This window comes from Vicugna pacos, chromosome 5 (genome assembly GCF_048564905.1).
Source record: "Vicugna pacos chromosome 5, VicPac4, whole genome shotgun sequence".
NCBI lineage: Eukaryota > Metazoa > Chordata > Mammalia > Artiodactyla > Camelidae > Vicugna > Vicugna pacos.
The window spans coordinates 39,177,547-39,191,245 of record NC_132991.1 but is presented as its reverse complement, the minus strand read 5'-3'; the positions used below and the strand labels follow the sequence as shown (position 1 = coordinate 39,191,245).

At 38.8% G+C, this 13,699-nt stretch overlaps 1 pseudogene; it reads left to right on the top strand.

Moving 5' to 3' along the window:
• Positions 1-399: 399 nt before the first annotated feature.
• On the top strand, positions 400-2,030 carry LOC102531111 (keratin, type II cytoskeletal 7 pseudogene; annotated as a pseudogene).
• Positions 2,031-13,699: the final 11,669 nt, after the last annotated feature.

Sequence of the window (13,699 nt, the reverse complement as noted above, 5' to 3'; positions counted from 1 at the left end):
TACCAAAAATTACCAGTCCAGATCTCAAAAACTTGTTCTTTTTAGTGATGTAAAGTATGTTCCAATTTCATTTGAACTCACAAATATACAAACAGACACAAAATAAATGATCCCCAAATATTATCCCTGGATCATAAAATAAAATAAAATAAAATAAAATAAAATAAAATAAAATAAAATAAAAGGAGACTGGTCTTATTTCATTTTGACATGTGAGTATAGCAGGAGGAGATAATTAACTATAAGCCTCCTCGCTGAGGTCAGCTCCTCTACAGCCAAATAGCATTGAACAACAATCCAGGCCAGAAAATTAACTTTTGTAAAAATTTCATAAAGAATCTCAGATTGGGAGTTGGGCCCCCTGTCGTCCGCCGTTCAGCCCGGCCCAGCCCAGCCAGTATGTCCTTCCACTTCAGCTCCCTCTCCGCCGCCTTCCCGGGGCGCGGCACCCAGGTGTGCCTGAGCTCGATGTGCCCCGGCGGCTTCGGCGGCGGCGGCGGCGGCGGTGGCGGCGGCGGCGGCAGCAGCCTGGGCGCCTTGCGGCCGCGCGTGGCCATGCACTCATCCTACGGGGGCCCCGTGGGCGCCGGCATCTGTGAGGTCACCATCAATCAGAGCCTGCTGACCCCGCTGCAGGTGGACATCGACCCCTCCATCCAGCAGGTGCCCCAGGAGGAGCGCGAGCAGATCAAGACCCTCAACAACACGTTCGCCTCCTTCACCTACAAGGTATGGTTCCTGGAGCTGCAGAACAAGCTGCTGGAGACCAAGTGGGCGCTGCTTCAGGAGCAGAAGTCGACCGAGAGCAGCCGCCTCCCGGGCATCTTTGAGGCCCACATTGCCTGCCTGCGGAAGCAGCTTGAGACGCTGCAGCTGGATGGGGGCCGCCTGGAGGTGGAGCTTCGGAACATGCAGGACATCGTGGAAGACTTCAAGAATAAGTATGAAGATGAAATTAACCATCGCATGGCTGCTCAGAATGAGTTCCTGGGGTTGAAGAAGGGTGTAGATGTTGCCTACATGAACAAGGTGGAATTGGAGGCCAAGGTGGACCCCTTGAAAGACAAGATCAACTTCCTCAGGACTCTCTACGAGGAGGAGTTGAAAGAGCTGCAGTCCGAGGTCTCAGACATGTCCGTGGTCCTGTCCATGGACAACAGCCGCTTCCTGGACCTGGAGGGCATCATCGCCGAGGTCAAGGCCCAGTATGAGGAGATCGCCAACCGCAGCCGGGCCGAGGCCGAGACCTTGTACCAGACCAAGTTTGAGACCCCCAGGCCCAGGCTGGGAAGCACGGGGATGAACTCCGGAATACCCGAAATGAGATTGCGGAGATGAACCGGGCTGTCCAGAGGCTGCAGGCTGAAATCGACAGCATCAAGAACCAGCGTGCCAAGTTGGAGGCTGCCATCTCTGAGGCTGAGGAGCGTGGGGAGCTGGCACTCAAGGATGCACGCACCAAGCAGGAAGACCTGGAGGCTGCCCTGCAACGAGCCAAGCAGGACATGGCCCGGAAGTTCCGGGAGTACCAGGAGCTGATGAATATCAAGCTGGCCCTGGACATCGGGATTGCCACCTACCACAAGTGGCTGAAGGGCGAGGAGAGCAGGTTGACTGGAGATGGAGTGGGAGCCATGAACATCTCTGTGGTGAATTCCACCAGCAGTGCTGGCAGTCAGATGACCTTCGGGGGAACCATGGGCAGCAATGCCCTTAGATTCTCCAGTGGCGGAGGGCCCGGAGCCCTCAAGGCCTATTCCATTAGGACCACATCTGCCACTGGCAGGAGCACCCTCAACTGAGCCCCGGGCATGGGAGACTCTTATCCCCACCCCATAGTTACAAGACAACTCCCATCCCTGGTCCCAAGACTGCAAGGCAGTCTGAAAAATGATGTCAGAATAGCTTCCAATAAAGCAGCCTCTTTCTGAGGCCTGCGTCAGCCCCCCACCAAAGAATCTCAGATTGTATTTTCAATAGCCTCTATTATTGCAGATACAATTTTTAAAATGCTTTTATTGACTGTTTTATTTGAGACTAAGAAAAAAAATCAAGAAATTCACCTCAACAAAGTTCACCTGTTAAGATCTATAAATTTGGGTAAATTCTTCTTGCTTCAAGGTCCCTAAAATACAATGAGCTATTTGGTCTACCAAGGAGTGACATAATTTACAGCCTGAAAGCTCTAAAATGAATATCAGGCCAATATTCTGGGACTGTTTTATGAGTATTGGTTTCACCTTTGGTCTTCTCTAGTGGGCTGTTAATATTTCAGGATACAGACTTAACAGGTGTAGAATATGGATCATAAACTGTCACCACTTAGACTGTCAGATGGTACTGAAAGACTGAGTCTGGAATTTCGATACTCTTTTTAGCTCTGAAGAGGACAACTTCACAAAAGCAGACTGTGGCCTAATTTCATGCTCAATACTCCCTCTCTATCCTTATCTAAATGATATTTTCAGAGCAGTCAGAGTCATTAAAAAATACTAGTGTGGGAGATTTTTACACATCATTTCACATCGTTCTTAAACTTCTCTCTACCTCATGGAAGATGCTGGGTTTGAGTATGAACCTCTTTCCCAATTCACAGCTTCCCTCCCCCAGCCTTTTTCTGTCACCCCCACAAAAGACTTTAAAAGAGAAAAAAGGAGTTAAAGATTTAGCTACCCACCATTTTCTTTTCCTTTGAATTCTTGCTGCCAGTCATAGCAAAACATTATTTTCTTTTGAAAAACCAACCAGGTAATAACAATTTCTGTTCTGGACAAGCTTCTTTGTTAAAAGAAGGAAACGTTGTTCCTCAAGTTCCTGTCTTATAGTCCATCATTCTCTTCTTGTCCCTGTCTCTCATTTTTGATTCACAATTGTATTGTCCCTCCTCATCATCCACAAAGTACACAGTTCCCTGCATTAGAAGAGAACAAATACTGCTGTATTATTTTTAAGGGCTTTAAAGATGTTTGAATTGCTCATATTTACTGATAGCCCACAAGGTCAGAGGTGCTTCATAAAAGGTGTCATTTCTGTTCCCAAAGATGATGGTATTAATTGCTCTCAGTAATTAATTTACTGTCCAGACAACAGTAAATTATTACTCAGTGCTGATGAAATTACACAAATCCACTTACAGTTTTATATTCTATATTTTTATGATTGCTATCCAAAATTCACTGTGAAGTAAGAGATCATGAAACAAAGTAGTCCAGGAGAGGTAGAATCTGTAGCCTACTCAAATACATGCAGCACTGGATGTGTTCGTTGTCTTTCCCCAGAAAAGTATATTTCAAATAACTCTGCCTAGGAGATTTTTTTTTTAAATTGAAGTATAGTTGGTTTACAATGTTGTATTAATTTCTGTTATACAGTATAGTAATTCAGTTTTTAATATATATATATGTAATTTTTCATATTCCTTATATTACAGGCTATTACAAGGTATACAGTAGGGCCTTGCTGTTTATCTGGTTTATTTATAGTAGTTAGTATCTGCAAATCACAAACTCGCAATTTATCCCTTCACTGTCCCTCTTCTTTCCCCCTGGTAACCATAAGTTTGTTTTCTATGTCTGTGAGCCTATTTTGTAAATAAGTTCATTTGTCTCATTTTTTTTAGATTTCACATATAAGTAATATCATATGGTATTTTTCTTTCTTTTTCTGGCTTACTTCACTTAGTATGAAAATCTGCCTAGATTTTTTTTTATCAGATTTACACAATATAAATGTTAAAGAGAAAATTTGATATGACATATTGACATGATAACCCGCTATACCAGGGATTGGCAAACTTTTCTGAAAAGAGCCAGATAGTGAATATTTTAGGCTTTGTGAATATATATATCAAAAAGGAACATGGGAAGCACAAATAAAGACAGGACCAGACATAAGAAACTAAGAGACTAGGCAGCTAACAGGAAGGCAAGAGCTCCTCCGCTTGGGGATCCGGACTGGCTTTCGGTGAAGGCTGCCTGAAGGAGGGCTTATAGGAGGAGAACAATATCAGTGTTAAATATTGAACAAGGACATTCTGGTTATAATGCAGCTAATGAAGCTGCATTAAAAAAACAAACCCTGTGCACATGTCCAAATCCCCTCTTTTCTTAACAAATGATACTTATCCACTAATAATCTGTGAACTCAAATGTCAGAAAGCACAAAAAGTATTCCAGTTACCCTAAAAGCCCTGAAAAGCCTCTGTGCATTTATAAAAATTAGCAGCATTTACTAATTATTACACCCAGAAAAATCCATCTACTTCTCCCTTCAATTCAATCCAGCCTCTAAACCAATGAATTTCCATCTGAACAATACTTCTACTGTGTTTCAATTTGTGCTGTGAATACTTAGTATGTAAGAAGCACTAGCTCTAAGGGGATGTTTGTACCAAACAACAGTAATAAACTAGGTGCTAGGTAAGTAGGTAAGGTTTTCATCTGTATATCGTATATTTAACTTTGCTTTATGCATTAGATGAATGCCATTAAATGCTCACAATATAACATCACATCTTCTCATTGCCTTATAATGATATTTCAGAGATACTTAAACACTGAAGAAAGTTTATCCCAAAATATTGTTACAACACATTTAATCCTAGCATTTACTTTAAAAATCCCTCTTTACACACATATCACATACATTCTCAAGATTTGCTTACATTTCCACTGACATTTTTCTCTAACTTAGACAAGGTAGCTATCCAACCCTAAGTTATGCAACAGTAAGTAACAATTTTAATTTCCCTTAAGCACTATGTTAGCATTCAACAAATATTCCTATGATGTATTTCCATTAACATAGTTTGAAATGTTTTCTAATTTCCCTAGTGGTTTATTTTTTTTCACCCATGAACTATTTAGAAGTGTGTTAATTTCCAAGTACTTAAGATTTTCTCTAAATATCTGATTGTTACTAATTTCTTGTTTGATTCCATTGCAGTTAGAGAGTATATGCTGTATGACTGCAAATCTTTTAAAATATACTGAGTTTTGTTTCATAGCTCAGCAAATGCCCTAAACTAGTGAACACTCCACATGTACTTGAAAATGTGTATTTTGCATTTCTTGGGTATAGTGGATTGTAAATATAGATTAGGTTTTAATGGATTGTGGCATGATACAGATCATCTATTACTTTACAGATTTTTTTTTTCTGTCTAGTTGATTAGAACTAACTGTGATACAGCTCCCTCCTTCCTTTGCCCAGGCAAGTTCTTATAGGTGCAATGTTTTTGTTTTTTTTAAGAGAAAAAAATGGCAATGTAAGAAGACAAAAAGTAGCTTTAGACAGAGTTTAGAATAAAAAGGAAAAAGGAATGATTCATACAGTTGTTGAAAAATGGCATCTTGGTTTTGTGGTTTTGTTTTTTGGTAAGAAGCTGGCAGCTGCTGGAGTGTTTCTTCACTAAAAAAAACTTTAATAACGAAAGACATCAAAGAGAGCCACCCTTGCCTTGTCAGCCAAACCTCTCCCAGTTTACTGCCAGCCAAACTATGTCAAGTGGAAAGAGGACAGTTTAAAAAGGAGGGTGAGAATGGAAATAACCACACAGAATCAGAAGGTTGGGTACCAACTTCCTCACTCTCAATTCTCTCTCCAGACTGAAGCAAGCAGTGGTTGATTGTCCCTTTTGCTATAAAGAATTAGTCTATTCTGTTTGAAGCCTCTGTGTACTGAATGGAAGGATGGTCAAGTCATTCTGATCCTCCTAAGCCCCCTTCTGAGAGTAACATGGCAGGAGGTGATGAAGTAATCATGCTGCTCTATGTATCACTTTTAAATGATTCAGTCTCTTTCAAGTAAGGTTCAGTTTTGTAGATTTCTATTTCTACAGTGTGGCTTCTGGGCATATAGGGACTTCTGTGAACTCATGGAGGAAAGAGATAATGGTGTCAAAAATCCACACATGTGCCATGTTCTGGATCCTGCTGGGTCAGGATGGTTCCTGTACTTGTTACCACTATGATGCAACAGGATGCTTATTGCATTCAAGGCATCCTCAAGCCCTAGTGCTCTGTCAAGACCCCAGGCCAGCCTGTATCAGCCCCCTGGCTCTCTCAACACTGTCTAAGAGCTCCTGGCCAAAGAAGACAGCATGATGGAAGGAGCACCGTGTTGATCTTACTGATCTCACCAATCTTCTCCACCCACCCCTCTCACCATTGCGCCATATTTGTATGTCACCAAGCTGGCTCCTACCAGAGGCCTCAGGATGCAGGCCACACATTTTTGTGTTCTCAGGTTATCTTACACTCATCTGAGTATTTCTAATACAGTCCTTTTTCTGGACTTTCCACATTTGAAGAGGAGAGATGAGGATGCAGATTTTTCCCTGGCTCTGTCAGTTTTTCTTACCTACTCCCTTAGACTTGAAAAGCTTTTCTCCACTTGCCCTTCCTCTCTGGAAGTACGTCAATTTAGTAACAGCCTCCTTCTTCACGGATCACTTAGCCTGTTGGCTTAGCCTTAATGGTAGGTGTTGTGTTTCTCCCCTCAGTGGAAGAAGAAACCTTAAGACCTGGGCATACCAGGCATGTGCTCGAAATGCAAGCTGCTGCCACACTAGCTCTAAAGATAACTAAGCATGAAGATACGTTGGTGTATTACGTCAAATATAGTATTTCTGTTGAAGGTGCTTAAAAGTTTCCAGCATAATCTATAGTTCAATAGGGATTAAATTCCAGGCGCTCTGTAGCTGAAGGAGTTTGAAATGAAGCTGATGGAGGGACACCAAAGAGAGGAAAATATGGGAAGGGTGATTTTGTAGAAGTACAGACTTAATTTATCTCTTGTGTGTCCTAGACTATGAATTCTTCTATCCCATCAAGGCCAGGTCTGTGATCATGGAAAAGTGGCAGAAGACTTCAGGGGGTATTCAGTTTATGACAGAGTGATTAACTGTACTATTATTAGGCTGATTTTATACCTAGTTTTATATAAATGTGAATAATTAACATTAAAAGAAAAAACACTGAGATACACAAGACGCTTTAAGCCATCTGATCTGGAGGACAATTTCCCAGTGCCACTGGCTGTTTTTGCTTCATTGGTTTGTTGATTATTTCATCTTTATACATAACAGCACAATTACACAGTCACCAGTCCTAAGACATAGTAGTTATCTAAACTGTAAGTCACTTTCTCATGCTGTTTGTTGTACTTGTTTTTATAAGATAGACTGAAAAATTGAGCTTAAACCAGGATAAAGTATCTAAAAGTTGCAGGTATGATTACATGCTGTCTACATTCTTTAAGTAAATATATTGTAAATACATATGGTATAGACTAGTTGCCTGATTTTGGCTGAATTGAATCTCCAGTTTTAATTCTGTAAGAAGTTCAGAACTAAACAATGTAGATAATTGTTATGGGAGAGAGTATTACCCCAAACTGCAGTTAAAGTTATACCAAGGTTAGCTGTTAGCTGTATTAGAGTCATTTATGGAGTAAACATTTTCATAACCAGCAGGCAAACAAGACTGGTTGTCTTGGTTACACGTGATACCTATCGGAATTGGCCCGTTTCCCTTGTGTGACTTTCCATATTCTGAATCATGATTATTCATAATTATGTTAAACACCAGTAATCATAAATTGGCAGGTACAAATCAGTAGTGGCGTGACCATGATTTGTTTTCACACGTAACTTGCATACAGCAAGAGTCTTGGTGGAGGGAAATGTTTAAGCTGGCAGAAATACAGGGTATTAAAGTTCAGTCAGAAGCACCTATGTCAATTTAGCTTGACTTTATTTTTAATCTATGATGGATCATGAAAGCTAGACACTTGGGCTTATGTAGTAAGTATAAACAATAAATATAAAACAACAATTGTACAACTTTGCTCTCTAAAGTAGACAGTAGATAAATACCTCATGTGCTGCAGGACAACATAGAGAAAGATGACCATGATCTCTCTCAAGGAAGGATAACTCATGTCTCATACATACATAAAATGATTGTACAGGTAAAGTCATTTATGTATTTTTTTTCCTCGAATGAATGTTGCTTTTTGAATGAGCAGAATAATAATTATTATGAGTATTATTTCCTCAATGAAAGTAACAATGAAAAGAAAAGTAAAAATTACAAATAAATGAGAAGGTATCTGCATGGCTTTTTGTTTGTGTTAGGAAGAAATCTATAACTACAGCTACAAAATAAAAGAACATAATTTTCTATAACTATACAGGTCCAGTGGCTGAAATGTGAGACAAATCTTGGTAACAGAAGTCCAACAAACATCTATCTTACATGGTAGTTTAAAAAGACTAGGCCTAGCTCTAATAAAGATTAACAATTTGATTAATAATTCAGTGCAAATACAGACCTCCCAGAAATTTTTCTTTGGACAACCTTTAAACTTACCCCACAGCACAAGTGTGGGATATGTTCAGTAAAAATTAGACAGTAGAGAACTAATGTGAGGACACTAGCCCAGAATTACACAAGTTCAATGACATATTTAATTTAAAAAGAAGTTGGATTTTGTCTGATCAGTACTTCCTTTATTTAAGTATCTTATGTAAAGGCAATCATGGATATTTAATAAAAGCACATTTGAATGAGTGAGAGACAGAAATGAAAAAGCCTAGTGAAGGGTTTGTCCTTTATTTGTCGATCATAGGCCTTGGCTTACTTTCCTTGAAGGTGAAATGCTCTGAGTCAATATTACTATTTAAATAGAAAATCAGTAGCATCTTCTAATAAGAGCCTGTTACAGCCCTGTGCTACCTGCATTACACTTGTGAAAGAGATACTAGTGGCTCATCCTCATTATACTATAATAGATGAAATGCTTTTTGCAATAATGATTGTGAGTTTTCTTATCAGTAAAATGAAGGCAATAATATTAACCATGCTGTGTTTTTAAGACTCTTAAATAATGTCTACAAAGTGCTTCACACAATCCTGGAACTCCAATAAGTCTTAAATATACGGTAATTAGTTGCTATTGTTTTCTTGGCTTTTCTGCAGAAGATACAGAACTTGAGATTGTTTGTTTGAAGAAATATGAAAGACTGCTTCAAAAGTGACTGCAGAGAAGACACCTTGGACGATTTAAATAATCTTTTTTAGAGTTCCATCCTCCCTGGCGCTCGCTGGCTGGCACTATCTATTACAATTCATTATGCATCTGTATTGTTCACGGTTGCATCAGAGCTGTCTGTTTCTACAAGCAATTCTTTCAAGTGCCGAACCAGAGTTCCCTGAGTGCATCCACAATCTGTGACACAGAGCTGGCCAAGGAGGACAAGTCTGAATTCATTAATAGAGTCACAGCTGTGGCAATTGGTTGAACTTAAATGAAAATATCTTATGTGAAAATTCTCCATTATTTTTTTCCCACGTTTTCAAAATGATGACAGTGATAGCCAAGAAATAAGATTTTTGTGAAAAATGGGTTTGCTTTCTTTTCTTAAAACTTTTCCCCCTGGGAATCATTGTGTAACTTGACTCAGAAACTCATACATGCAGGCTACTGCCTGTCTTAGCCTCAAGTTCATTTCAATTTCAACAGAGAAAATCTTTGCAGAGTCTACGTGGCTGGTTTTTAATATCTTGTGGTAAAGAAAATGTGAATTTGTGCCTCCTGTGGGTCATCTTATAGAGCAGTTTGCTTAGGTAGCTGTCAACGGTGATCCAGAGATGCTACATAAAACAGCAAATGTTAAGAGTTGACAGAGACATTGAAATGAGAAAAGATCCAAAGAATGAGAGATTCAAAAACATTATGGAGCACATCAATTTCTTTTTAAGGCACTTTAAAGTGCACTTTCTTTTCATTTGAACCAAAACATACATAACAACAGAAACTCATTAGAAATGACAAAATTCTGAACTTTGTCTCACCACTTCTAAACATTAGTGTACACGGGCAAAAAGGACAACATCGTTTCCCTCTCCCAAAAAGCCTGCTTTGGGAAGCCAGCAATTTCCCTTTGTCCTTTCCTGGTTATGTGTAAAACTCTCAAGACTGTCTCCTGAATAGTCGCTCAGTTACACATTCTTAAAATTATCACTTATCAAAGGAATTTGGCCTTTGATATGATATACACATCCTACTGTTGAATTCAAAGATCCCCCTTGGTTTTGACAACATTTTATTCTTCAGTTTTCTAACAACAAATGCCCTCCCAGTCCGGGTCCATGTTGAATCTCACATTGAGAACTTATTTCAATTGCCACACATTAGGCCAAGCTGTTTCACAGTGAGGAATACTTTTGCACCCAAATTTTACTGATCCAAATTTATATCTGTAACAAAGCCTTCCACAGATTTCTTCCAACTCAGAACTTCTGGAGCACTAGCTTTCTGAGCCACCTGTTTTGCACATAGGGATATATTTGTGTGCCTCTATTGGCTCATGTGTCTAACTCTAACCATGCCTAGTAAATGTCTGATTGACCTTATGCACACTAAACTCTATGCTAAACACTGGGGATACTGACATCCTTAAGAATTTCTAGGTACAGTTAGGAATCTCACAGTTACTCAGTATATCCTCCAATTTTGGTCTCAGTAAAGACAAATGAGGGGCAATAGAAGATTTTTTAAAATGGTTTACCTCAAAGGTTCTCATATTTTGAGGTGTACTTTATACTTGGGCTGGAAGGGCAGGGTGAGAGAGGATGAGAAGACTAGGAATCAATATTTATAACATGTATACTCAGGGATTCTGCTGCTCAGCCAGTGTAAAATCCTCTGCCATTGATAAAGACCAAATCCTAGAAGTGTCACAGAATTACTAAACTCCAGTATTTACCCTTATCTATATACTTCTTTTAACCTCTGCTTTAAGCAGGATTTTGTTAACATAATTAGTGGCTGATGATAAATTAAACATTTTGAATTTATATTGCACTTCCCTTTAAGCTAGAAGTTCAGACATAGAATCTTAAACTCTTAGAGAGTAGAGATGGGGATTAGACTAAAGGAAATCCTGCAGGATTTTTGTCAATTATATTTGAATCTCAACATTGTGTTAGCAGATGGAGGGACTCCTAAATTAAGAAGCGCACCAAAGTGTGGGTTCTTGCCACAGGCTGTGAAAGAATTAACACAGCAACGAAGAGGCAGACGGATGAAGTGAACAGCTGCTTTATTGCTCAGAAGGGGAAATGGAAGGAAAGTGCTCAAGCAGGGAGAAGGGAAGAAAAGCACTCAAGCAGGGAAGAGGCACTTGAGCTGAGAGCTGTCAGCCAAGATGGGCCATAGGGACAGCTCGGCCCCGGTTGGGCCACATAGACTTTTATGGGAGGCTTCTGCCATCATGTCCTCCTTCTGGGTGTGATGAGCCAATCAGTCCTTGTTCCAGTTTTTCAGTCTTTTCTGGCTGTTGTTATGGCAACTGTCAACTGTCATGGTGCTGGTGGGTGTGTCACTTAGCACGCTAATACAATATAAATCCTCCACCATCTTGGTCTGGGTGGGTCCTAACCCATTCTTGTTTCTTCTCTGCAGCTGCCTCCTAACACTTGGATAAGAATAATCTTTTTTTTTTTTTATTTGAGGGAGAAGCAGGGGTATGATCCTGGGGGTAAGAGCCTTGGTAACAAAAGGGAAAATTGCTTTTAACCAGAATGCCTGTAATCTAGTGGATCAGCATCCCCCCAAAACACCATTTCCAAAGATTCTTTTCAGCCATGAAAGTTTTAAAGGGAAATGAAGAATAATCTCAGTTAATGGTGAGATAGGTGGTCAGAGTCATTGTCTCCCCCAATGCTTGCAGGCTTGTCCTAATCAGCTGCTGGGGCCTGTTCTTCTCTGACTCAGGGAGGCCTGGGAGACTTCAGCTTTTCTATAAACAAGAGGCAGGGGTGGGGGGTGTCCCACAGCGTCCTGCTCCCTTTCAATTGTTTATTGGTGCAAATCATTAGAGGAGGCATTTATCAAATACCACATTTTGTTTAGGTCTAAATATTAATTTTCATAAATATATTTTTATTAAAAACTAAATAATATATGTAAATAAAAAATAAGTATAAATAAACATAAGTAAATGTATAATACTAAACAGTAGATGTGTAACACTATTATAATACTTAAATTTATAAATAATATGAAGTGTACAAATTAAACAAAATGTATAATGCTATTTAATACTGGACTCTGCAAATATTCCCATTCACCACTCAGCTGTTGTTTTAACAGCTTCTCAACCTCTCCACATTTAGCAACCAAAAATTCCCCCAAATTACTAGGTATTTATCATCTCCTATGAGCTTTTACCCAGTAAGGATAGCTTTAGTAAACTTGAGTTCAGATAACTATAGAAAAAGATTGTTCCTCTAAACGTGCTATCTACTTAGGAAGGTTATATGACAAAAGGAAACAGCATTTTGATGAATTCTTTTTAAAAACAATTTACCCATTCATTCTTTCTTACAGGATTTCAAAGTATATAGTTTACTTTGAGGGGCATTTTACAGTTTAAAACACTTTTTATATTGTACTTTTCTTATAAAGTAGTACTTTTGGATAATGCCATCCTGGCATGACTGATTATTTTAAGGAGAAATGTGAAGGCCATTCCAATCCATTTTCACTCTATTTTGTTATTTACACAGTGATTGTAATATTATTATTATTAATTAGAATAACCTTAATCTAATATTAAAATACTGAAAATAATGTTATATTCCTTAAGTAATTTAAAAATGGTTCCTGGTGTTAAGGTAAGCTCATGTACTGTGTTCTTTACTGAGAAGTGGAGACTCCAGCACTACTCTTCCACTAATTTGTGTGTCCTTGGGGTAATCCTACAATAAATTTGAGCTGCGTTTTATTTCTCTTTAAAATAAGAATAATTATGCCTTCTCTTTGCCTTATAAGCATGTTGCAAGAATTAATTACACCTTTAAAATATATAGAGCGCTTTACTATCTTGCAAGTAAATACAACAAATATCAAGTGTATTATTACTATAATATTAGCCCGAGATTTTCTTTCTTTCTGGTTTGCTAAAAGGCACCATGGTGTTATAGTTTGCATTCTTAATAAAATCTCCTTTATAAATTTTAAGATCTTTTTAAACCATATTTTCTTACTTCATATTTCTAAGGAATATTTTTATAAAAGGAAATTATAATTTGGAGTTAGCTACAACTACTACTCTTGCTAAACAACATAGATTCTTAGATTTGGAGGATACCTAAAACATCGGTCCAACTTCCCACTCATAGCAAGTATCCTCTCTATAACCTGCCTGATAAACTGACTTTTAACCCCAATTTGACCTTTTTCCAGGGACCATTTCCCAGAGCAATGCATTGCATCTAAAAATTTGGGAAAAAGAACATGCAGTGGAGATCAACAAAGCCAAAAGCCAATTATTTTAAAAGTCTTATAAAATTGTTACACTTCTGGCAAGACTAACAATAATAAAAGAGAAGACATAAGTAAATGCATTTGGAATGAAAAAATGTGACAATTACAGCTTTTTTCAAGACTAAACAAATAGAATATTATCAACTTTATGTTGATAATTTTGAAAATTTATGAAATGATTATATTAGACATTTATATGAAAACGATAAAGTTAGACAAGGAGAAAAGGAGAAGCCTAAGTAAGAGCTTTGGCGCACATGCCCTCACTAGGTAAGGCAACTCAAGAGCCCTGCATCAGTTTCCAGAAAGCTCCCCATGCGACATTCCTGTCTACTGCTCTGTAACTGAGGCTGGTTAATATAGC